Consider the following 26,546-nt stretch of genomic DNA (forward strand, 5'->3'; position numbering starts at 1 on the left):
ATTGTTTCTAGTGTAGGTGTGAGTGAGGTGTTCTTGTGAGAACTGTGCATAAAATATGAGCTCAGATTACATCGTGGTGGGGATTCACCTTAGACATCAGCTATGTATCCCTTACTCCTTGCAGGTTATGTTTGACATATTTCATTAAATTAGGCAAGTAAAATACATTTAATTTTTTCATTTGCTCTCTCCATGAGGATACTGTTTTCATTCAAGAACCGCATTCTATTTATATGTGGCCAGTGGCAATCGTACTTGAGTTTCGACTATTATTTGTCTCATCCTTTGCGTGTGACGCGCCATCTCAGTCTTTTTGTATATTGCTTTGCTGCACTCTTTGAATTAGGCCCATCTCTTTCGTTAGTTTCACATTGATTGCACTTCTAACTCAGTTTTTCTCATGAATTATCTCCATGACTCCACTGCTTCAGTCGTTGTTTGACTCATAGAGGAAAATATTTTTGTAATGGAGAACTTCAGTTGTAGTTTAATTGAGAGATTAAACTTTCTTGTTGCTTTCTTTGCTTCTTCTTTACTTCATATTTCTGATTCTCCCTTACTTTTCAACATCAAGCACAAAAACACTAGAATCAGCTTACTCTTTCTTTAATACCCGAGTGGATCATTTTCAGAAGTTTCATTCCTGGGCCAAGGAATTCATTTTCCTAGGTTATGTAATTTCGCTGTAGATTTCTTACCTTCAGTTATGCTCTTGCGGATTTTCTTTTCGACGCCCCGTTTAGCTTTATTGTTTACATTAAATACCATGTAACTAAAACTGTCTTTATTTGTTAATTAATAATACAGTGAAAGAGAAATACTGAGTTCAATAAGTACTATAAGTAAAATCAAGTAAATGCTCTTAATTCAATTATAATTTGTGTGTAATTATTAATAAGGTTAATAAAATATAATAAATGGACTAATTTTTGCAGTTTTGTTAATGGAATTAAAATTAATATAAAAGCTAGTGCCTTAATTTGAATGTAAACAGAGTAATTTTTAAACATTTATTTTGAAATATATATATACAATATATATATATATATATATATATATATATATATATATAAATAAAATAAACATTATGTTAATAAATCAGACTGAGTAATTTAAGACTAATATAAATTTATTAATATATTTTTGTGTAAACAAAATTGAAGTCCAGCTTTTGAAAGAAAATTAATTTTGTATTTAACATATCATTTCTTCTCTTTTTTAAGGAACGCAATAATAACGTTTGTTATTATTTATGTAACTATAAATATAAAACTAACAATATGTGCATATAACTATTTATAAATAAATATGTAACTATAATAAAATATAACGTACATAAATATATGACTATACATGTATAGTTATATCACTATGTTGGAATTTATGGGTCAGTTTTTAATTGAGGGGAAACATAAAACCTGAGACGCTTTAATTTATGTTTTCTTTCCATTTTGAAAATTTTAAAAACATTTGCATTATTATTATATGGATTCACTTTACTTACCCTTTCTCCAGAACTCTCTGGGAAATCGTTATTATAGAAGAAATGTTTCGAATAGCCAATAAAATATTTTAAACTGGTTAGTAAATCGACAGGCCTTAAATTAGCATAAGCTTTTTCGGCATTTTTTTTTTAGAAAGATGGTTTATGTATTGTTGACGATAAGGGTACTTATGGTGCCCTTCCTCTGGAGCTTCTGAAGTGTATTAACAAATATTAGGTAGGATATCGAGTAACAAATATGATAAAAAATTTACGAGGTGATTTTACATACATATTCGTAGTAATATAATCTTACAAGAAATCTGAATGATTCAAAGTATTTAAATCAATTAAAAATGGAATGAAAGAATTAAGTCATGAACAAAAATAAATAAATAAATAAATCATGCCTAATCAACATTTTTCAAGTCCCCATAAAAAATGAATTACAATAATAACAATTACGATTTCTACTTTCTTTCTTCCCCAATCATTACAAAATCCTCTCTGCCACTTCACTGGTCCTTAAAGCTTTTAATTATCACACTCCCCTAATCAACGCACCATAACAACTTGTGCATCTCAAATGTTACTTTCTGCTAATTTTGTTTTTGCGTTTAACTGATTAATATACTACTACGATTCTCAACTTCAAAATTATTTTCAAAAACATTTTTGTCTTTTGGATTCAATATTTAATGGTTTTATACAATAAAACTAGTCAAATCCCATTAGTAAATTAAAATTAAATACTAAGGTTCTACGTTTAAGAACTCCATTTATGAGGGCATTCATTTAATGATAATATAACTTTTTTATTCTTGGGGTCCTCAATTTTTGCAAGCTTGCATTAATTTCAGTTTTCAAATCCATCACTCACTACACAACTGTAAAAATTATGTGTCTCTTCAGAAACCAAAACCTTCTCACTTTCCTTCTTCCACATCTACTTTAAAGTAGTTACCCCACTTCACAGTGGTCGCAGCTCTTTGAATCTACTCGAATGCGATATTTTCTGTTATGAGCAGTAACGGGAAGTGAAATTAAACATAAATTAAAGATGATTAGTCCAGGCTGCTTTTGTGTTCAGATTAGGTAATATTATTCAAATAAAATACATATTAAATTAAAATAAGGAAACAAATATTAAACTCTGGGAAACACATACTTTTTTATGAAACATCAATTTAATTGACTGCAGTTACTGTATAAAAACATTTATAATCTTCCATTTTTTGCATTAAATTTGTTTATATTGTTTGTTATTGTTTCCTAGAAAGGTGAAAGATACAATTTAAATATTTAAATTTGTTGGCTGTTGCTTATTTTAATTATTTAAAATGTTTTAAAGATATTAAACTGTTAAACATATCCAATTTAAAGTAAATATGATTGGTTTTAATGCATTTAAAAAAATGTTTTTATAGAAATTTATATGTATATTTTTATACGGTGCGGTTTTACATGGTGTTTTTGTATGTATATTTTTTATTATAATTTTTTTTGGCGCATCAAAGCAAGGTCATTTATTATTACTTATTGTTTAAAAAAATAGTTCTTAATAAAACAAAAGTAAAAATATTTCACTCGTTAACTTTTTTTCTGCTACCGCACATTTTTTTTAAATTTAAATCCACACTAATTTAAATGATTGTATGAAAAAAAATGACTGAAAATTTATATTATACCTGAAAAACTCAAATGTAAATTTGATTACAGAATATGTGGACCATATTTGGATTACCGTACTATCAAAATGTTTTGTATATGTGTGTCCTGTTTTTTACTTTTTTACTCTTGGGTAGGAAAGTGTTGCAATCGTGACAATTTTCAAATTAAATTTTTAAGGGAAACACATATTTTAGGGTTCCATGAAAACGAACAAAATGTTTGAAGTGAATGGTCAGTTTTATAACGTATCTCAAAAAAGAAAAGTTTCAGAGCATTTAAACTTGGTATTCCCATTTGGTGCTATTGTCGCTTCACGCACTAACGTCTTAGGTTTCATCCGGAATCCGACAAATGAAGTGCGTCTTAATTGTAGCGACTTTTTAGTTGTTAGAGTTTTTCTTTTAATTGGTTCTAACCATTTCCTTTAAAACTTTGAATACCTAGGATATATCTATCACTTTTATTTGAAACGTTTAATTGTGAAAATTATTTTTTTTGAGAGTTCTCATGTAAATTTCCAAACCAAAACAACTCTAAACAACTAAATCTCAGGAAACCGCTCTAAATATAGTGCCCCTTCAGAGCAAGATAAGTTTCTTCGCCTGTAGATTCGAACTATTATTAAAACCATTCTTAGAATTTAAAATTGAAATAATCATTTGTCCAGAAGAGCGATTTTCCAGAAGAATTAATAGCTTTGTGAGTTTTTAAAAATTATTGGTCTAAAATGGTTCCATTGACAATTGTTAAACATGATATGTTATTTGTTTAAATTATTAACTGTAGCTTTTATTTGTAAACATTTTTCGGAGCAAATAGTTTTTGCACATTTTGGCGGAGACAGTTATAATTTGAATTACTTCTGAATGTTTTTGCGGAGTATTTAGGAGGTGTGTTGTACAGAACTACCAGTTTACTTACTGACTTGTAATCAAAGACATTCCTGACTAATACAGACATAGTAAGTAAAATACGTCAAGTAAAATTAAGTATTAGTATAAAATTGTAAGGTCGGATGATACTATTGTAATACTATTAAATTGTAATAGTTGGAGTTGAAAGAAAGTCGAGTGAGTGCATACATCTTTTTTCAATCATATTATTTGGTGAGAATCTCTCAGATGACTTCCTCTTATTGATACTTGGAAAATCAATCTAATTAACTTCGATTTTTTGCCTAAAAGTTCCTTGCCATCGTTATTATACTGTAATAATGCTGTATTTACTAGTGCGGTTTATGTAACATGCCAGCTCCTACGGTCTCCTTAAAATGGTTTCATGGAAAAATGTTTTAAATAGAAGTTGCCTACTTTATTTAGTTTGAATACAAATTTTAAAGAAATTAATTAGAACTTTTTTCTAGAAAATCTCCGAAATCTAATCACAACTGACGATCAATAGATTTTCTCCAAACTCAGAATTGTGACAGTGAATTGTATGTATTAATAATATATATTGGTATTAGTACTAAAAAATGTTAACTAGCACTATAGAAGGACGCCTAATTGACTCTCCCTAAAAACTCCCCTCTAAGAATACATTTTTCCTGCGAAATCTTTAAAAGTGTGTATAAAATTTAATGTTAGAACTATTTTCAAGAAGATGCAAATTCTGAAAAATCTGATCATTAAATTGACACATTAGATTGAACAATGTATTTAAATAGCTTTTAATGATAGTTGTTATAGCATTTGAAGTAAATATAAATTTGATATTTCTGCCAAATACATTAAAAGAAAAAAAAAAAGTACTGCTCTTTCTGAAATAAAAGAATACTTCATCATACATGCAGTAATAGAAAGTAAATCAGTTGGTCACTTGTGATTAAAAGAAAATTCTCAGCGTAGTTGCAGAGAGAGAGAGAAAGAGAGGAAAATTGGCAAATCCTGAGAATTTAGAGACCTTAAAGGTGTGCGTAGAACGAAATAAATTAAGGTGTAAAAATAAATAATTAAGGTGTTAAAGGAGTCAAATACACATGCACAGCAGGCAATGTTCTAAAAACAGTATAATGAAAGTCTTCCATTTTAATTACTGAATTATTTTTGTTGTAATTTTTATTGCCATTATTTAATACCATATCACTATCTAATTGTATTTCAAAACGTCTTTCCACGCATCATAAAGTCGCTCCTGATCTCATAAATAATAATGATATAACTCAACATAGCTAAATATATAAAATACTGTGAGAATTAATAACTATTACTTTTTAAATAAAATTATATTTTTGTTATTTTATATTTTTTAAAATGCCTGGTTGGAATTGTTGTTATATTAATTTTTAATTAAATTTTTATGGAGAATAATGTTTAAACATATCAAATTGTTGGGCTTGTTTTTATTTATTTAATAAAAATTTGTAAATTGGTTTAAATATTTTTGTCCTTTAAATAATGTTTATCATTGTCGTCCTGAGTCCTTTGCAGGCAAGACCTTGTAGAGGACTCTAGCACGTTTAAATCTACATAAAGGCAGTTACTTTCTGGACTCACTGATTCTCCCTTCCTGTTCCTCACTCATGTTAATAGGGTGTACAAAAAGACGGATCTTCTAATTACAGAAGTTTCATAAACTTTAAAAACACCCACATAAGTCTGTTCTTTGTTTAGATGCACGAGATTATATTAATTCTTAGATCTATTATACATGGTGATCCATTTAAAACGCACCAATCGCTAATAACCTTTTAGGGAAGGGGAAATCCAGAAAAAACCCATTTAATAAACTATATGTTTTTTTTTGTCTAGTCTTCAAAATTTCCACCCCGATGATGTATCTTCATTTTTGGCGGTGTTACGGGCCAAAAAGCTGATCGAGGTTACATAAGGACAACTGGTTTTGACGATTATGAAAACTATATAAAAACTGAGAAATGACTTGACCCCATTTTGATATCCCTAATATTTGTCGAGATATTGTAAGATCATACTTACTTACTCCATGGCTCTACAGCCCTTGTAGGGCCTTGGCCTCCTTCAACAATCCACTCCAAGCCGTTCTATCACTCGCTTTCCTTCTCCATCCTCCCGCATTTAACTTGGAGAGGTCCTCCTCCACCTTGTTCAACCATCTCAGTCTTGGCCTCCCTCTAGGCCTTCTGCCTCCGGGATGCCCTTCATAGGCGATGCGAGGTGCTCTACCGTGGTCCATTCTGTGGAGGTGCCCCAACCAGCGTAGTCTTTCCAGCTTAATGCTCTTTACAATGTTCGCCTCCTTAAAAAGCTCCCTCTGCTCAGCATTTTTCCTACATCTATAAGTACCATTCTCCACCACCGGGCCATAAATCCTTCTCAATACCTTTCTCTCCCAGCAGTTCAGCGTACTTTCATCCGCTGAGGTTAGCGTCCATGTTTCTGAGCTATATAATAGGACTGGTTTGATAAGGGTCTTGTAAATGGTGAATTTGGCATTTCTCGAGATGTCCCTTTTTCGGAGGATCGGGCTTAATGTCCATAGGCACCTATTTGCAGCTGCAATCCGACTGGTTATGTCCTCCTTTACCTTGTTTTTTTGAAGTAAGGGTGGCACCCAAATACTTAAAGTTACTTACGCCATTAAAAACGTGCTGAGCAACTTGTAGGCTGCCAAATCTTGCTCTCCTAGTTGTCACCATATATGTTGTCTTACCCTCGATCACCTTAAGCCCATATGTAGCAGCCCCATATTCCAGATCAGTGTAGGCCTTTTTCAAATGTGCAGCTGATCTTGCGATTATTGCTACATCATCAGCATATGCCAGATATTGGATGGTCCTGTTGTAGATGTTTTCCCCAGCATTCACCTCTACGTTTCTTATAGCTGATTCCAGTATCAGGTTGAAGAGGACTGGTGAGACCGGATCACCTTGTCTCAGGCCTTGACTAATAGAAAATCCCTTTGTAACCTTTCCTTGAACGGCTACCTTCGCATATGTGTGACTTAAAGTCATTCTGAGAAGCCTAATTATCTTGAAAGGATTTCCCAAGTTTTTCAAGCACTTCATGAGTCCTATCCGTGAGACAGTGTCGTAAGCCATTTCAAAGTCTATATATAACTGATGTAGGTCCAGGTTATTTTCATAGAACTTTTCTAGGACCGCCCTCATTGTGAAGATGTGGCCCGTAGTTGACCTTCCTTTTCTGAACCCACACTGATAGTCACCTTGTACTCTTTCGGCGAACACATGAATTTTTTCTGTGATAAGACTATTGTAAGATCATAGTTCAATTTTATCTATTCGTGATCGGTTTTCAATATTAATTTTCCACCAGAAATACACGTTTTGGAGGCCCTTTGACTTCAAAAAACGTTATTTGTGACGCCAAGAAAAAAATAAAAGATGAGATTTTTAAAAAAATTAGCGCAATGTTATGGTTGTGGGAGAATCAGAATAAATTTGTTTCATCATCAAATAAAAGCAACCATCACATGTTAATGTATGCGGGAAATGCATATGCGTCATTCATAATACTTAATACATCATAATGCTTTTTTTAATAAAATGTAGTCATACGCCAGATTCGAACTGGGGATCTACCACTTACAAAGTCACGCTCTTGACCATTAGACCAACACTCGCTCCTCCCTGGCAAGATATTCTTACCGTAATCATAGGTCAAGAAGTCTTGAATACGGGGTACATTAAAATGTGATGGTAAGCCGCATGTCCTCTACAGCCGCTCTGGACCGATCTAACTGCCCAATACAAATATGAAAGTACACACAAGCAGAGGACAAAAATTGTATATCCAAACTTGAGCCACTTCAGGTTCTCCTCAGCAGTCTATATCGGACAATACCTTTAGTGGAAACAGTGCCGCAATAGATTCTCTGGGTCATGGTGGCAATGGGTTTCTGGTCAATCCTTGTAGAATCTAATCTAAGTGTGTAATAGCGTTTCATTAAATACATATTATTTTGTCCATGTCCTATTAGAATTAATCTAATTAAATGGCGAGTGATACTCTTCACCGATCAAAAATGTGTTATAAATAAAAACGTCCAGCAAAAAAGACTGCACTTAATAAATTCTAAAAAATATTTATGAAAATTTAATGCACTAAAATTATTTAAATGGCATAAAGTTACGAAAATTTTAAAGGTAAAATGATTTTCCTCTCAAGTTAAGTGGCCGGAAGGGGAAAAAAACGAGAGCGCAGAATCGTTTGGTGCGGTGAGACCGACCTGTGGTCCAGCAGTCTATGTATTCTTCTCCCGACGTCCGAGTCTTCATATAATGAAAACGAACTTGAAAGTTCGGTAAATGTCTACAAGATTTTTTAAACAGGTTAATTATTTTATTTAAAAAAAAAATACTTTTTTCAATCCATAAAACTATTCATTTATTTTATTAATTTTTATATTTTAAATTTAGATTTCAATTTTTCTCAAAAAAGAGTAACGTTCCAACAGACTCCAGAATCATGCATTCTTTCAGGGAATAAGAAATATTCCTGCCAAATTTAATGAAGAGGGGAGACAGTTTTTAAGTGTGGCTTTTGTCAAACACAAATTTATCTCTACGCTCGAAATACATTTTAAATAAAAATACATCGAATTCCATTTTCTTAGTTTTCTTAATAATTTTCTTCTTCTTTATCCATCATGATCGTTTCAAATTTTATTCATTTTCAAAAGTGTGCAATGTGCGCAAAATTTAAAGAAAATTGTTACAACTTTTTTTAGAAAATATCAAAAAATTCATTGATTTGTATGTGGTACTTCCAGTCAAGGGTTTTGATCGCTAAGTTAGGTTCATGTGGGATCTAATCGAATATAAAGTTTGAAAGTGTGGTTAGGTCCGCAGTGCTAGATAATATCTTTGATTCTATCCGTCATAGCACGCTTTTTTAAATATCAAAAGTATCAAGTTTCAGACACTTGGGTTTTTAAGCTATTTTTATCGTTGACACACACGAAGAGAGAATGAAGACCACCTTTTGTTACTCAGGAAACCTCAAAAGGAAAACTCAAATCCTTTGAAATAAATACGGAAAATTTATTAAGAGAAATTTCTCTCTATTCTTCAATTTCTAATACAATTTTTGTTTAGTGCTTAAACTTTACTAAATGTTAACTGCCTCAATACAATATTGTAGTTTCAGCACAGCAATTTGATGGAAGCGGAACATACTATTTTAAGCCCGATGGCGTTTTTACTGTGAAAATTGCATAAAACGAAAAAGCTAGCCAATAAATCCTACTTGCAGTCAACATGCCGATTTGGAAAGAGTATTGGCAACACATTTACGAGGGTCGTTTGAAAAGTCCGTGCAAAAATAAAAACTACTTAATTTTTGGGGGTAAACCTTTTTTATTTTTCAACATAGTCTCCTTTTAGGCTTATACACTTCGTCCAACGCTGCTCTAGTTTGTTGATCCCTTCCGAATAATAGGATTTGTCCAAGTCTGAAAAATAGCCATTCGTTTCTGCAATCACCTCCTTGTTTGAATAAAATCTTTTTCCCGCCAGCCATTTCTTCATATTGGGGAACAAATAGTAGTCCGAGGGAGCCAAGTCTGGAGAATAGGGGGGATGTGAAACGAGTTGGAACCCTATTTCCATTAATTTTGCGACCACAACTGCTGAGGTGTGAGCTGGTGCGTTGTCGTGATGGAAAAGGACTTTTTTGTGGGCCAATCGTGGGCGTTTTTCTTGCAGCTCGGTTTTCAAACGGTCCAATAACGATGAATAATATGCACCTGTAATAGTTTTACCCTTTTCCAGATAGTCGATGAGGATTATTCCTAGCGAATCCCAAAAGACAGTCGCCATAATCTTTCCGGTCTTCGCCTTTTTTGGCGCAGATTCCCCCTTGGTAACCCATTGTTTAGATTGTTCTTTGGTCTCAGGAGTGTAGTGATGTATCCATGTTTCATCCACAGTGACGAAACGACGCTTAAAGTCCTGCGGATTCTTCTGGAACAGCTGCAAACCGTCCTTGCAACACTTCACACGATTTCGTTTTTGGTCAAGCGTGAGCAATCGCGGCACCCATCTTGCGCATAGCTTTGTCATGTCCAAATGTTGATGCAAAATATTATGTACCCGTTCATTCGAGATGCCCACACTACTAGCAATCTCACGCACCTTCACTCATCCATCACCATATCATGGATTTTATCAATGATTTCTGGAGTAGTAACCTCAACAGGGCGTCCACTCCGAAAATTTTGAAACCACTTATAAACTGTTCTAATCGAAGGTGCAGAGTCACCATAATGTTTATCAAGCTTCTCTTTAGTCTCCTGAGGCGTTTTGCCTTTCATAAAGTAATCAACACACGAAATTCTTTTTCGTCCATTTTTTGAAAATCACTCGACTTCCTCGATTCAAACGAATGCCAAACACAAAGAAATAGACCGATCTGGCCGAAATTTGGTGTGTGTTCTTCCAAGAGATGCTACTAACTAAACATAACCTCGATACGCGCCAGTAGTGCTATCTCTCTGACTTTGCACGGACTTTTCAAACGACCCTCGTATGTTCATATATGAGACCTTTTGATTATACTGATATAGAGCATTAGAGGAAGGCTTAACATCACTTATTCCCCGGAACCTTGAACATTCAAAAAAATTATTTTCCTTGGTACATTGTGCTACGCGATGTTTCAGGAAATGGTTGGAACCATTTCTAGGAAATATTAAAAACCGTAAAATCCATTAAAAAATGTCAGGCAATTTTTTCCTGGAAATGGAATTAAAAAGTCCTTTGTCCTTAATTTTATTTATTGGTAGATTTGTTTAGTGGACTAAATGCGTACAATTATGGAAAGTTGGAGTTGTGGTTCCTCAAGAACTTCCTGGAAAAATCTATTATTCTGGGGAAATGTTTCAATAAAAGTAACAGGTGCTTTGGTGGGTAAATAGTTCAAGTTCCGCTGGTTTTGATCATAAGCTTATTATTTGGGGCCATCCAAAATTTTTTTTCCTGGGTGTTTTTAATTAAAAAGTAAATGCATTAATTTCTCATTTCAGAACTTTTCTTAAATTCAGGATGCATCAAAATCCTTTTCTGTAAGATTGTTCCTGAGAATACGTTTAGAAAATAATTTAGGTACTATGATCATCACATTTAGCTGTAAAATAAACAATAATTGATAGTCTTTAATAATGATTACTTTAAGCTTACCACTCTGTGAGTTTGTTCGAAGGTTCCAAGATAGATTAAGGAATGAGCCGGCGCTAATCTGAAGTATGATTTCTCTGGCCATAGTCTTAGACAGAGCTAATCGCAATATACATGTCCTGCTGTGATAATAAGCCTACTGTTATATCAAGTGGTACAAAGTAAATTCAAAGCAGTGTCATACATATGTATATCAGGCTAAGATTTATAGAGTTATTTATTATTAATAATAGTTTTGGTAGGGGCTTTACATAGGTGGGACTCACTTCTTCTCATAGAATATATGTATAATGGAGATACCCTTTAAAGTCACGTCTACACAAAATTTCGAATCGGATAACACCTCGATATTAAAATAGATTTATACGTTCAAACGCTATGTTGTTCACCCAAAAAAAGCAACAAGACGAATTAGAACAAGAACAATTTTCGACAACTCAATTTTTTTTTTTAATTTTCGACGCGTGAACCGATTTTCATGAACGAATTGCCATTTGTTTAAAAATTATACGTAGATATGGACTTTTTTTTTGGCACTGTGCATTCATTAGGAGGGGAGTTTGTCCCTTGTTAGTAAGACCCCCTCTTAAACTATTATTAATAATAACTGTAAACGTTTCTTCGCCCGATTTTGATAAAATTTGACAGGATGAAGTGGTTCGAGCTTCACTTCACGACATTGAAGTGCCATCCTGCTCTTACAGCTGCTAAAGGGAAGTATTCTAATCGTGTCGTATTCACAGTTAAATTTTTTCTCCCCCATTTAGGGAGAAGCGCATTAATCGCAGTTTAATTTCTCTTACTCATCTTAATAGAAGTATTGTAATTGCAGTTTAATTTTTCTATCCACTTTTTAGGAGAAGTTATTGTGATCTTAGCTTCACTTCTCTTACATCCCTTAAGAGGAAGTAATTAAGAGAATAATTGTAATGTATGAACAGTACAATTTATCTTGATACTCTTTATCTACGTGTCGAGGGCTACGAGTTTATTTCTCCTAATATAAGCCAGCTGATTTTCTTCACGAGCCTTTCGCAGACATGGCACTAATCGCTTACTATCTTCTCTCATTTCCGGAGAAAAATCCTCTGAAATAGAAATGATACTACCCCGTAATTTTTTTGCTACCTTGAAAATTCAAACTTTTACCATTATAATTTAATAAGAATCGGCCGTTAAACTTTAATTTTGCCCACTCTGTAAATATTACTGATATCAGCTGACATCAATGTTTCCCTTATACAACTGTCCTACCGGACAGTTTTAATTTCCAATTTAGTTAAAAGTACATCACTCACTAATTTCATAGGGTCCAATATACGAGTAGTTTCACTTCGCTCTTCACGTTAAATAACATTAACTTATTTCTTCTTTGAAGTTCTCTTTTTTATTTCACTTTGTGTTTCATCTAAAACTCTTATTAAATCGATTTGTATGCCCTTCAAATCTGAAACTCGCTGCTTAGTGTTTTCAAGTTATTCTCTGTAAATTTGAATTGTTCATTACCTTGACGAATTTTAACTTGTAGACCTTTAATTAAATTCGCTATTTTGTCTAATGTAATTTTCCAGTCATTTTCAGTTTTTTAAGAGATTTTCAAATTTAATGAAAATAAATTTAAGATCAGATCCCTCAAAAGTTAGTGGATTCGTTTGTACTTTAGACACATAAAAGATGCGAAGTTGGGTTCAAATAGATATTGTTTAATTACAATCCTCGTAAACTACTGAACAAATACCCCTTCCACAGTCACTGTATCTGTTCGCTATTATCCCCTCCAACTCACTAATCACTGTTCTATATAATAGCTACTATTAATTAAGTAATTCAATCATTAGTATCTCAAAAAACTGTTCCACAAAAATGCTAGAAATTTTACCACAATATCGTATGAGTTTAATTGAACGCACACATCAAAAATCACAATTTAACTCTTCGTATAAGCACAGTTACGCTTCAAAAAATACAGAACCGATCTTACTCGTGTCAGAGGTAATACCCGTATTTCATAGAATTGCATCTTAAATTTTCATTTTACTCCCAATTCTGGAGATAGATGTTTTCTGTAATTGAGCAAAAATAGATAGAATTCTGTATAATAGGAATCGAGGTATTACGACTAAAACTGTAAGTAATATGTAAGATTACTAAAATTTATCATCCTATATCTACTTTCCCATTGCATATACAATGTTTAATTTCTCTTAATTGTGAGAATAGTTGTAGTCTCTACTTGTGCTAACAGACATAAAAATTTCGTATGATAGAAATGCGATTTATACTGAAAATTTAGGTAATTGAAAAGACTAGTATATTTTATTTACTTATATCTCATTTAGTATTGCGTCTAAAATGTCCAAATTCTCTTCATTTGTGAACATAGTAATACATATGTATACAATATACTAAAATACATGAAATTCTGCGAGACAAGAATTGTGATTCAAAGTTTAGGCAATGTGAATTATTAGTAAAGTAGATCTTCTAATAACATATGTCCTTTATTATTGCATCTCTGATGTTTATGGTTCTGATGTTATGTGATAGTTGTATTCTATAAATGTCCCAAAACACATAGAAATTCGTACTATAGAAATCGAGATATTAAGATTCAAAGTTTAGGTAATAAGAGAAAGAGAGATGAAATATTAAATACATTGTGCTAAATAAATTATCAAAAAATGTTTGTTCTATTGCATTATTCCTTTAAGTAAACTCAATATAACTTTTAAATAAATTATTAATATTTTTTTATTTTTTATTTATTACTTGTTACAACCAGCAGTTTTACAAGAGAGTTGGGACTTGACAAAATATGGAAAAATATAATATACATTACAAAAAAGTAGAAAAATTACACCTATATAATAAAAAACAACCAATAGTGCAGCACAAGTACAAGAAAGATATCCTCTGGACATTTGAAAAACTTAACAAACTCACAAACTTTTATATTGACAACTATTCATTCATAATAAAGGATCTCAACTTCAATGAACCCAACACATAATATACAATGTCGTTGATCTTGTCTGTACTATCAAATACAAACAAACTCACAATATCAAGGTTCATTGAAGGGAAATACTTTAATATATACTGCTCGCGTAGAGGGCCGTATATAGGGCAGTAGAAAAAGAAATGTTCCAAATTTTCCATTTCATTTCTATTGCACAAACTGCACAACACGCCGCCGTCCAAACAATACTTATTACCTTTATAGAGTATTCTAAGTGCATTTTTATGAGAGAGACGAAGTTGGGCTATAATTTTGATTTTTGAAATAGATAAATTTGCTTTTAAATAAGTCTCTCCATCGCCCCAACAGGCCATACTCCTATAAATGTTACTGTAGCGGGAATTCAATACATTTTCAACCGCTAGACTGTACCAATGGTTCGACCATTTCTCAGTTAAATCTTTAGTAACATTTTTCACCAACTGAGGGTTAGTGGCATTCCACAACTCTTCAGAACCAATAGGGCGCAGCAGGTTTTTAATTTGTAAAGCCCAATTGTACTTATTGTATTTGTTGAGGCCACACTCACGAAGTTTATCAAAACAAATGCGAGGATACCTACTTGGACTCATATGTAACAACTTGAGCCACCAAGACATTGTTCTTTTAAAAATAGCAACCTTAAGTGGTTTACAGCCTGTTTCCACTAGCACATAATTATTACGCGGCAATAACAGTAATGTTTTGAAAAAGTGCTGCAGTACCTTTTCCACCATTTCCAGATATTGAATGGCCCATATTTCAGAGCAGTACAAAGTTATGGCAGACACTACGCTCTCAAAAAGTTTAAGTTTACATTCCCATGAACTATTCTTGCTTTTAATGAGAATTTGCTTTATTCTGCCTACAGCTTTGATTCCTTTATTAATAAATTCTTGGGCTGCTAATCTAAAACAACCCGACGAGCTGAAAAGTACTCCTAAATATAAATAACTTTTAACGAATTCTATTTCATGTCCGAGTTAGTGCAGAGTCCTGAATTTTTTTTAGTCTCCCCCCAGCATGGAAAACGACTACCTTACTCTTGTCTGTATTGACCACAAGATCATTCAGAGCACAATATTCAGCCAACACATTCAATTTAGCCTGTGCATCAGGTCGAGAGTCGGCAAAAATAACCAAGTCGTCTGCCCACATCAGACATAAAATATCGCAATTTTCATTTATAGTTATTCCAGATAGATTGCGCTCTCTAAAAAATGATTCAAAATCTGATAAAAACAAGTTAAAAAGTAAGGGTGAAAGGGACTCCCCTTGCAAAATCCCACGTGAAATATCAATAGACCAATCTGTGACAATTCCATTTAACTTTAGTCTGAACACTGAAGCTTCGTAGAGTTTTTTCAAGATTCGCAGCGCTTTGCCACTTACCCCGATAATATGCAGCTTTTGCCATAGTTTAGAATGGTTAATGCTATCAAACGCCTTCCGGAAGTCTATAAAAATGGCGAATAAGTTTTTGCGTTTCATTAGGGTATAAATACTAATAACTGAATGTAGGGTGAATACATTGTCAGCACAGCCCCTCCCACGCCGAAATCCGGACAGACATTCAGGGATTATAGAACAACTTTCCGCCCAATAGTACAACCTATTACACAAAATAGACGTGAACAATTTCGCGAGGCAGTTAACTAAAGCGATACTGCGATAATTATTGGGGTCACCCCTGTCTCCTTTTTTATGCAATAAGACCATCAGAACCTGGGACCACTGTGCAGGCACGCATTCATTACTCAATATTATATTAAACATGTGTAAGATATAATGTTCCCAGCAGTCCGGAAGAGTTTTTAATATATCTTAACTTATTAAATCTGCTTCCGGAGAATTATTACTTTTAGCACTACTAACTGCATATTGTAATTCCTCGAGAGAAATATCTAAATCAAGCTCTGGATGAGTTACGCTAGTAAGAGAAAGCATATCGTTTACTATTTTTGGCGGATACAAATTAGTATAAAATAACCTCCATGAATTACTGTCTATTATATTCACTATTGGAGTGCAGCTTGTCAGTAATTTAATAGTTAGCCAAAAACATTTTGAGTTTCTCACATTTGACAACTTAGAGTAAACAACATTATCGTACAATTGTTTTGCATGTTTAATACAAGAGCGATATTCTGCACGTAACAATAAATAATTCCTAAGGAAGGGTTCAGAGAAATTAGACTTCTTACATTTTCTAAATACAATCCGCAGTTTTTGTTTCAGAACTTTACAGTCAGCATTAAACCATTTGTTTTTACTTGTATTATTAAATTTTATATATTTATTGAAATGAAAAATACTATTAAGATGGGCAGCATGATACACAGCCTCCGCAAAGTACACATACAATTCCTCAGATGACACACTGTTAAAATAAATTCTTCTATCATTAGTAAGGCACTTTTTAAAATCAATTTGTTTATTTTCATCCCATTTTATACTATAATTATGAACACAATTAAAAGAATCAATATCTGTACTAACAACATAAATACTGCTGGTATTATTTACTACAATATCATTATTTAATGATTGATCTGTATTGCCGAATAATTGCAAAATGACAGCGCTGTGTTCTAAAAGATCACTTATATTAATAACTTCTAGATCTCTTACTTGTTTTATACCATCTTCATTAATCCAAACATGATCAATAACACTTTTCCCACCTATTCTAGAAATATATGTAAACACTCCAAGTTTATCAGAAATGGTACGTCCATTACATAATACCATGCCCAAAGAGCCCATCACTTCAGATAGTAATTTTCCCTTGCTATTCATTACCAAATCTAAACTTCGCCGAGGATAATTAAGAAAAGTACCTTCAAATAAATATTGTTCTGACATGTCCAGTGAACCTACGCGACAATTAAAATCACCACCTATTATAAATGTAGTATCATCTGTTCTCATTTCAAACAACGAATTAACAAAATCAAACAACAGATCAGTGCAAGAAGAGATATCCGAGGTAGGCTTCCAGTAGACCACGCCCAACACATACTTCTTACTACCTATAACAATATCTATGAACAGCCAAATATTAGAGCTATCGATAATCTTTACAGAAACATTAGGGCTCTTTTTAACGCACACTATAATGCCACCACTAGCTCTCCTTCAGATTTTTCTCTTATTGCACCTGAAATAAAGATGTTATAATTATCAAGTAAAAAAGGCAATTTAACACAGGTATCTGTAAACCATGTCTCTGTAAAACAAAGAATGCCCTTAGAAAGGAGAATATTTAATTGTTCCAAGTCCAGATCATATAAGCTGTTTAAACCAGAGATGTTCCAGAAAAGTATCTTGAGACACACCACTTCGGAGATTGTTTTTTCGTTATGGATCTTGTGCGGTCTTGGCTGGTTACTAGTAAAAGAAGAGTTGCTAGTTGCATAACTTAATCGTTTTTTGGAAGGGGAGTAACTAGATCTTGCTTAGGCTTGACAGACGATGTAGATGGCAAATTAGGGTTAATAGTTAATGGAGATGGCAAAGTAGGCTTAACATTTGGCAGAGTAGGCTTCAGAAACTCGGAGATTTTACATGATTGTGACCTTTTAAACTTACGTTTCTTAGATGGCTTTCCAATTTGATGTGTTAAAACCTCATCAGTCTCTGTTTCATCTCCAGTTGCAAATGAAGAACATTCTTCCAGGTCAGTAGCAATGTCGTAACCAAATTGCACAAAATCATTTCCATTCCTGATCAACATAGGCTGCGAATCTTCTTCCTTTCTAATAAATATTTTACCTTGTCTGGTCCAAATAAACCTTATTACACCTCTTCTCTGTAACTCCCTGCCTCTACGAAATAACTTGTAGGTTTCACGGCCCATATCTTCTGAAATATAAATCTTTTTCGGATTGTCTAATTTAGTGGCAAAAAATAAATTAGTATTAATTGACTCTTTTTTAGCCCAAAATAAACTAAAAAATTTATTTTTCATCTCTTTCCTGACAAATTTTATAATAATCGGTGGCAATGGCATCAACCGTTGTAACTTTAAACTGTAGGAAAAATCAATATCACTTTCCACAACTGTACATCCTATGAACTCACCAATAATTTTTATTAGAGAAAAAATATCCTCTGTTTCAGAGAAGGGTATATTTGACAAACGTATTTTATTGGCATAAGATGCCTGTTCATATTCTATCATTAAAGAATTCAAATAACTAATCTTTCTCTCGAATAATGAGTGTTTTTTATTTAGATTAGCATTTTTAACATTCAAGATCTTTAAGTCATTCCTCAAACTGTTGATATCTGACTTAATTTCAGATTTTAAGCCACTGATATTATTTGAAAAACCCTGATTGTCTGCTTTTAGTACGTCAAATTTCTGCTGTAAGAAATTCATAGACTCATTTATCTGACCAAGTTGTTCAAAAAGTTGTTCAAAACGTGCAGAATCACCCATATTTGAGTCCATTTACAGCAAAAGGAAGAGCAAAATATTAATTATTTATATAAAAATACGATACACTGTATACCTTGTGAATACAGCTGTAAATCTCAGTAAATTTGGACTATGGTACTGTAATGATAGAGCGAGCGAACTCAGCAAGATCGTCAACATGCACATATACACTGTTCACCCCACTTCTTTGTAATAACACTGAACTTCTAGTTTTATTAAAAGTTAAATAATTTATTTTATTTAATTATTTGTGAACTAATCGACAGATTCCAACCATAATTCATCAACCGCAAAATAAATATTAAAGTTTATTTGTACCAATTTACATAACTTAAAACTAACTAGAAACCAATAAAAAATTAAGTTTAAAAGGAGCACGATGTTTACTGCACCAAGGCTAGGACCCAACTCCATAAATTATTAATAGATTTAGGCAAATATAATAATGGAAAATAGAATGAAATAAAACAAAAAAGAAAGCAAAAAGGCAATAAAGTAATGAATTGTTCACTATGACAGCATAACATCAGAAAAACGTTACCTTTTTTTAAAAATCGTTTCAAAAGTAAAATCCTTACAAAATGATAATAATTTTAATAACAAAAAAAAAAAAGAAAAAGTAATTGCCTATCTTTTCAGGCGGGCTTCACATCCAACTACCAATTAGGTGTCGTGGACGGAGGCGAATAGCAAACATACTTTACTGTAAATTTCTTTTATTAACCTTTAAATAAAATCCAAGGCCTAGACCTGGGGAATCGAACCGAGTACCACAATACATATTAGCTTTGCAGGCCTCGCCTCCTAACCGCTCGGCTACCGTGGCGCCTATTTTAATAACAATATAGTTACAGATTTATTCAATCTCTGCATTTCAAACGAGTTGCGTTAATTAACTATCAAGTAACTCATGAAATTAGGTAAACGCATATTCTTAATCAGAGTCATAAACTTAATATAAAACCGTTTAGACATCGTTTGCAACAAAATCATGGTGTACCATCTAATTAAAAAATTCAGAAATCTGTTCCATTTATGCTGGTGTTTGGTTGAAGAAAGTAGATCTCGAGTGGCACTCGGGTCTTGAAGGATCTGAGGCTCCTTGTGTGGCCGTGTTAATGAGACTGCTCTAGCAACTAATCTTTACCGTCTCATCATTTCCTACCTCTACTTACATTTATTTCACCCAGTATTTTATTATCTCTTTTTCTGTCAGTGGTAGTCTTGTAATTGTGAATTTTTCAAACCGAGTATTGTACTTGGAATACATATATTATTTTCGCGCTTCGACAGCTTAGGTCATCGCTAATTAGGCCTCACAGGATATTTTTCTGCTCGAAACTTTTTTAGTCATTCTGATATATATATTGAGCCCCCCCCCCACTAAGGGCAGAAGGTGAGACTTGCAGCTCCCCAATTGATGAAACAACTCTCCCAACTCTTCTTAGAGAAGTTGGAGGAGTAGAAGTGAGTACCGATAGAAGAGGTAACTACTTCCTGGTGCCAATTCACCCTTCCCCCATGGCCATTCCTAAATATTATGCAGAACACTCCCCAAAGAAGATTTTAGACAGGGTATATTCCCTTCTAGTAACAGCTCAGGCTCTCCGGAAAGCGTAGTGTCCCCATAACTTACCCAGATGTTGTATTTTTAATTCTTCTCAAATTAAAAAGCAATGTACTCTTAAGATATTTCAAAATTGGTCCCAAATTAAAAAGTTGGCTAAATTTTAGGGAGGGTATAAAATCCTGGTAACCGCTCAAGCTATCTAAGAAAATGCTAGGGATAAAACGCTTCCGGCTGGAGACTCCGCCCTTTGTCTATTATTTTAAAAAAGAGCGAGGTAAAATTGAATTACATTACTGATTCAACTATGACTAATGTTACGACTATATTATAATTGGTATTAATTAAATTAATTTAAGAACGGAGGGAAATTTATGAATTCATATAAATACTCTTTAATAAAAACTTAAAGTTTAAAAAGTTAAGTATAATGGTTGATTAAACTCTAAAAGGTACACAAATCAGCTAGTTCCAAACTTTTATTAATACTTCATTGATATCATTTGAGTAATTTTACTGTATTAACTTTTTTTATTAATATTTTTTAGACTTTATCAGATGCCACAGACCGTAATGCTGGCTATTTTCATATACAAAAAACTTGTTCAAATAGCACACCATTTAACTTAGATTGACTGCAGTATCTATTAATGTATAATAATCAAACTGTTAATCACAAGTTAAAAATAATAACTTAATAAAAAATAAAAGTCATTATGTGGCTACATAATTCAAAAACTTTTAAAAAAAAATGCTTATACCTACATACGTACCTCGTACTTCAATGATTTTGTTTACTTATTTATTTTTTAAATAAAAATCTTCGGATTAAGTACATTATTAGATTAATGTAATTGTTACTTTATGTATTAGTCAAGTGTTAATAATAAAAGGTAATAAGGAAAGGGATTAGCTATGCGGTTAGTGTACTGGACTCCCTCGCGGGGGTCCCGGGTTCGAATCCAGCTGCTGACCCTTAGATTTTCTCTTCCTAGGAGCTTCTTACAGCTCACTGTCCGGTAATGGACAGTGTTGTCAGTAACGAGAGAACACTGTCCGGAGGCCGGCAGTGCACTGAAAAAAGCTCCGGGCGCCAGTAACCTTAGATGTTGACGCGTCTTAAATCATTAAAATAAAAAAAAATAAAATAAAAGGTAATAATTAATTTGGGTTAATATTAAATAATATAGTTTTCTTCAACTACATTCTTCATCTAGTTTTTCTTCCCGTAATGTATTTGTATACATGTAATATAAAGGAGATAAAGATATGCTGATTTTTAGGACAGCTATTAAATTGAATGAAGTATTTTACTCCTGGTACCCCATTAAAGGGATACAGTAAACAATAGAGAAATCTATAATTATTGTTGAATAATTTACTTGTTATTAACTGAGTGATATTTGTGCTCTCGACTACTTCTCTTAGACGAATTGGAAATTCAAATTTACATAGTAACCAACTCTAACTTTGCCTTTTTCTACTTTAATGTGCAAATGTATGTGATTTCACAGAATAAAGGGCATAATAGAGATCAATCAGAAAAATAATTTGGAATGGAGATAAAATATAGTGCTTATTTATTTATGTAAATGTAATGTACATTTTATCATTATTATATCAAAAAATTATTATTAAAGAAATAGCCAGCAAAAGGGTCAGTGACATCTAATAAATTTCTAAAATATACTAATGAAAAGTTAATACAGTAAAATTCTCAAATGATATCAATGAAGTATTAATAAAAGTTTGGTGCCTTTTGAATAGATTTTCTTTCTTGTCTATTCTGCAAAGTTACATATCCGCTTTACAGATTTTCTTAACATTTGGAGTAAGCTATACTTTCATTATAATCTGATATCGTGTTAAGTCGGAACCGTAACTATCACTGGAGATCATTTAAAAGAATGCTTAGAGTTGCAGTCCCCAAAAAATCCACAAAAACAATTTTCTCGGGAGAACATTTCGAAAAAATAGGAAGGTATTTGTACGTGAATAGCAAGATTAAACTACTTCTTACTACCTCCAAACTGGCTGCACTAAGTATTGAATTTTTTAAATACTATTTTCGCCAGAGAGAAAGTCCCCGAGTCTTGGGGGAAAATGAAAACGAAAATGATGTATAAAAAAGGTTGTTCTCTCGAGCCCTCTACAGAGGGATTGCTCTGGTCAACACTTTAGTCACAGTATCTACTAAAATTTTAAATAAGCGATTGACTGATTGGGTTGAGAGTAAAAAATATGATCCCCGAGGAGCAGATGGGGCTTAGGCATAAAGAAGATGTAGAGACGCTGTGTTTTCGTTATCCTCTTTGGTACATCAAGGAAAAAAAGCGGCTAATGTCTACGGGATTTTCGTAGATTTCCAGCGTGCTTTCGATTCCCTCTCTCACGGAAATTTATGGGAAAAAATAAATGCTATTTCTATATACGGCAAAGCCGTTAATGTTATAAAAGGCCTCTATGGAAAAGCGTCTGTTTACTAAATGTGACGGACAAGTAACAAATGAATTTAACGTTACAGAGGGGGTCCTCCAAGGGGAAATCCTTAGTCTTCTTTTGTTCACCTTATACAAGGGTAAACCAGTAAGTAAAGTCCATAGGCCTTCGGTGTGTAGTACATCTAAAGTGGAGTTCAATGACGTATTGGCCAGCTTCATATTTTCCACTGTTCTTGAGTGACGTCACTTAATTTCTTTTCTAAAAACATTACTTTTTGCATTAAAAATGTTATTACTCAGAACGTTTTAGTCCGAATTTGGTTCTGATGACACGGTTAGAAAGACAGATAAATTTTCTAAAAATTGATACCATTTCGAAGCATATGTTATTCTCCAAACAGCCTCAATCTTCCTCCGAATACTGGAAAAATAAAAGTAATCGAAATTTTTAAGAAAACTCATTAGGCCTATATGTAATCATTATCAGACCTAGGTGCTGGCACTTTTTATAAAGTTTCCTTGCCTAATAGGCTTTCAAACGGTATATCATTTTTCAGGATTCCTTTTATCTTCGTATGAGAAATTACGTTTTTTTTTTTACAAGAAAACGTGTTCACGAGCACTCAACAGTGTTAGTTTATCAAGTTGTTTAATTCATTGAAAACTCTTTTAGATGGACCAGTAGTCAATTTTTAAAGTAGGCTGTCTTAAAATAAGGAAGTCAAAGCTTACAAATTGCACTTCAAACATTTACTTCTGATCTCTCTGAAATATTTGAGAAAATGTTAGGAAATATTGTATTGGTTAATACCTAATTCAGATATAAGGATTATCTGTTTGTGGGTTCGAAGGTTTGTTAAGGCTTTTTCACATTCTTATCTTTTTCAAAAGTGTAGTTGTATGTGAAATTGTAATTTGGAGTAAATATAAACTATATGAATTTTCGTTTAAGTATTTGTTTAAAATATTTCTTTTTTTTAAAATCACTCCTGCAATTGCCTAGATCTACTCCTGATGCTTTGTTGAAATACAAAACTGGTAGAGTTCACCTGGTATTTTCAATTTTTAGGAGGACGATTAATGGTGGCTTAAAATGGATAATAACTGTATCCCCAAATTGTGTTACAATAGATTATACACTGCATTATCTAATTGTCAACAATTGCCCTTCAATTGGTGCAACTTTCTAAAGGGATACTTGGCAAAAATAAGGGCTATAGATTTGTGGCAAAACAATAATTATTTAGAAGTGAGTAAAAATAAAAATGATTTAATAAATGCATACAAATCCTATCTAATCGGTATGGATATTAATAAAATTTACAACATTAAATATAATAGTCGTATCAGGTTTGTCAGTAGTTTTAACTTCTCACAATCTTACCTTAATTTAAATATCCCTTTTGAATTTTTAAGACCATATGTCAGGTACGAGAAATCCCAAAGAATAATAATAAATAATATGAAATCTGAATTTATACAGGGAAATAATTGTGCCCTGTGTGGTTTAGATAACGCGATAGATATATTGTACATCATTTGTTGGATTGTGAATTATTAACAAATTGAAATATTTACATCAGTTAATTTTACAAGGGAACATACAGACTTATACAAATTAGACATTCTACTAAATTGTACTAGTTTAAATAAAATTAATACTGTTTATATTTATTTGAAAATATGTTTAACTTTGAAAAAGAAAATTTAGCCGTGGTTGGCAAATGGACAGTAAGTTTGTCTCACACATATTATAACAATAATAATTAATAAATAAAAATGAATAAGTAAATTTGTAGAAATGCAGTTATTTGTTTGTTTGTTATCATAAAGGGACTTTATATTCATGTTTACATTTAAATCAAGTCTGTAGAATTCTCTAAATTCTGCTAACTTTATTTTATTAGCGTATATAAACTGATGAATATGTAAAATAGCTGAACTCTTGTTATAAAAAAAAAAAATTAATTTTTGAAGCAAATAAATAATTTGAATTTGAAAGTACTTTTTACTAAAAAGGCAAAGAGAAATAAGACATCGAATTCGCACGATTGCACTACTTCCTCTTAGTAGGTGTAAGAGCATGATGGCACTTTAGAGTCACGTAGGGAAGCTTTAACCACTTTTTCGTGCTAAATTTTATCAAAACCGGACTAAGCGTTAAAGAAATAACATATTAGTAATACTAGTTTTAGAGAGGGCCTTTCTTGCGAGGAGCAAACTCCCCTCCTTAAGAGGTACAACGTTGGGACTTCTAAAATTTATACCAGTTATAGAGCGAACTTTTCTCTCCAATTCAGTAAAGAATTCATAATTTAAAAATACAAAGAGAGTTATAGACGTTTGAAATTTGAAGGAATTTAAAAACCCTCAAAATTTAACATTCTATATCTAATTACCTATTGTAACTAAAACATAGCAATTTATCCCTCTCAAAATTGAGCAAATTTTTCTCTACAATTCTGTATAGAATTCACTGAAATCGGAACAATACGAAAAGTGATACAAAGGTTTGAATTCTAAAGGAATAACACCGAAATTAAACATTCTATATCTCATTACCTCATTAAACATTACAATAAGTTGTAATAGTATAGTATAGTAATAGTATAAGTACCATTTATAGAGCAAAGATTTCTCTACAATTCGGTAAAGAATTCATTGAAATCTGAACAATACGAAGAGAGATGTAGAGGTTTGAAATTGGATGGAATTTGAAAACATCCAAAATTTGAATTGTTCAAACCAAAAAGAACCAATTTTAAAGATAATGAAGAAACTATGGAACTCATACCCGATAACGATATTATTATACATAAATTATTTTTTTAAAATACAATAAAATAAAAAATATATTTTGGCTACTGTCTTCGAGTTCTTTAATTAGTTTTTACTGTCACCAAAATTAATTAAAAATTCGTAATACTTATTAATATAATTATTCTGAATCATGCAAAGGTATGTGTTTTACATAAATATCTTGTAAAATGAACATGACTACAATCATTTTCTGTTTAATTGAAATTTTAAAGAAGGCGTTAAGTGGTAGTGATTTATCCTAATTACATTTCCAAAATCATTGCTTGCATTGTACTACCATTTGTATAAACTTTCCTTTCTAAAATATTCATTTTCATTAGCAAGAAATTTTTTTCGACCATGGAAGCGTTTCAATTCTTTTTTGCTCTAAATCCGCAACATTTATTTTTTTTAATATAAAATTAAGGATTTTCACTTTGTTGGAGATTTTCTCTAAAATCACGAGCCCGATCAATGTCGTTATGCTGCACTTGCCTAAAGGTGGAAACAATGACGAAAACGGAGTCTGCGAGATTCGGGCGCCTTGAAGGAATAAGTAGCAGCCCTATTTAACGCAAGTTAGGACAGAATTCGACCTCCCAGAAAGTCTTGTAAACATGGGAAGCAGATTTGGAGTGGATTATTTTCTACCCGGAAGGATTTGTCGCCAAGGAGTGGTTATACCATTCCTCCATTCCTCGAATTTCCCTAGTGAGAGATTTCCAACACACTTATGTTTCCCTCTACCACACCTGCTGAGTCAGCAAAAGGAATAAAAATTAACAGTTAAAATTCTTAATAGTTATGGTGTAAAAATAAAAAATTAAAAATGGAAAAGAAAACTTATGCACAAAAACAAAAAATGTTACAAAAATAAAGGAACACTATTGAATCGAATAAATTAAAAAATAATAAAAATACTTCTAAAAAGAGAAAAATCAAGAAAAACAGAAAATTTGATAAAAAAAAAAAATAAATAAGTGAAACGAATCAAAATAATTTGTAGAATAGCCTAATGTAGGAAATTTCA

At 32.4% G+C, this 26,546-nt stretch overlaps 1 protein-coding gene across 5 annotated transcripts in view; it reads left to right on the forward strand.

Annotated features, from left to right (window-relative positions):
• The first annotated feature begins 8,263 nt into the window (after positions 1-8,263).
• Positions 8,264-26,546, forward strand: part of LOC141457510 (uncharacterized) — a 113,466-nt gene continuing 95,183 nt past the window's right edge. For 3 of the 5 annotated variants that reach the window (XM_074134602.1, XM_074134601.1, XM_074134600.1), the window contains exon 1: positions 8,264-8,423. The gene's annotated coding sequence lies outside the window, so the exon portion shown is untranslated. The remainder of the gene's footprint in view (positions 8,424-26,546) is intronic. The other 2 variants (XM_074134605.1, XM_074134603.1) reach the window with 2 other exon arrangements.

This window comes from Rhodnius prolixus, unplaced genomic scaffold, assembly GCF_049639745.1.
Source record: "Rhodnius prolixus isolate KJV_2025 unplaced genomic scaffold, Rpr scaffold_16, whole genome shotgun sequence".
In the NCBI taxonomy this organism is placed as follows: domain Eukaryota; kingdom Metazoa; phylum Arthropoda; class Insecta; order Hemiptera; family Reduviidae; genus Rhodnius; species Rhodnius prolixus.